The sequence below is a fragment of the Triticum dicoccoides genome, chromosome 2A, assembly GCF_002162155.2.
Source record: "Triticum dicoccoides isolate Atlit2015 ecotype Zavitan chromosome 2A, WEW_v2.0, whole genome shotgun sequence".
Classification (NCBI taxonomy): Eukaryota; Viridiplantae; Streptophyta; class Magnoliopsida; order Poales; family Poaceae; genus Triticum; species Triticum dicoccoides.
In genome coordinates, this window is record NC_041382.1 from 106,495,018 (window position 1) to 106,496,042 (window position 1,025).

Here is a 1,025-nt window from a genome sequence, read left to right on the forward strand (position 1 = left end):
TGTGCCTCCCTCGCCCTAGTGGCGATGTAGTCTATCTCTGCCTGGATGGTGTCCATGACAAGCCACCGCTCGGTGTCAGCATTGACATACACCTCGATCAGGGTGTCAAAGAATTGCTGCACATCAGCATCCTTCGGCTCCTTCCAGCTCGGGACAGGGCCATGCGCGTTATAGTCCGGCATCATAGCGATGATCTCAGACCGATGTGAATTATTGCACAACGGGACCACCACCGCTGGCAACTTGAAAAACGGCCCCTTGATGGCCTTGCCGACCTTTGCGGCAGCCCTCGCGGCCTTGCCGGTCCGTTCGACCTAGCCGTCGCGACCCACATCAAGCTGAAAAAGCCGCTGGCAGAAGTGGGCATGCGCCATCATCGTAAAATTGTGGTCGAGGCTGGGGCGGAGTCGCATAATGTCAGCCGGATTCGTAAAAAGCCAGGCTGGCCTCCCCTTGTTGTGCAACGGGGCGATCCGGCAATGAATGAAGTCCGCCCCAATCATCTCAAGGGTGAGTCCAGCCCGGGTGAGCCGGAGAATCCTGGTGGTGGCGACAGTGAGCCTCCCGTCTGCGACGTCGACATCACTCCAATCGCTGCCGCGGACCGGCGGCACTCGGCAGACCTTGCAGAATTCCGGCGGGTCTTCATCTTCAATCCAGCACCACCGGCCACGCCATTCCTCCCACCTCTCCTTCACGGCACCGTCCGGGTACGCCCCCTTGGATCTTGGGATCCAGGTGACGCAACCAGAGACGGCACCTCCCGGTTGGATCCGAGGGGAGAAATAATGGCGGAAGAGTGTCGTGTTGGGCTGCACCCCGGCAAAGCCTTCGCAAAGATGCGCAAAGAAAGCCATGCACGCCACTGTGTTCGGAGTAAAATCCAAGAGGCGAAAGCCGAAGGTGTGCATGATGTCGCAGAAAAAATCGGAAAAAGGGGGACATAACCCACAAGATAATCAACATAAAAGGGATACCGATTTGGGGCAGGATCGGCGCAAACGGCAGGAATGACGCGCGTCGCC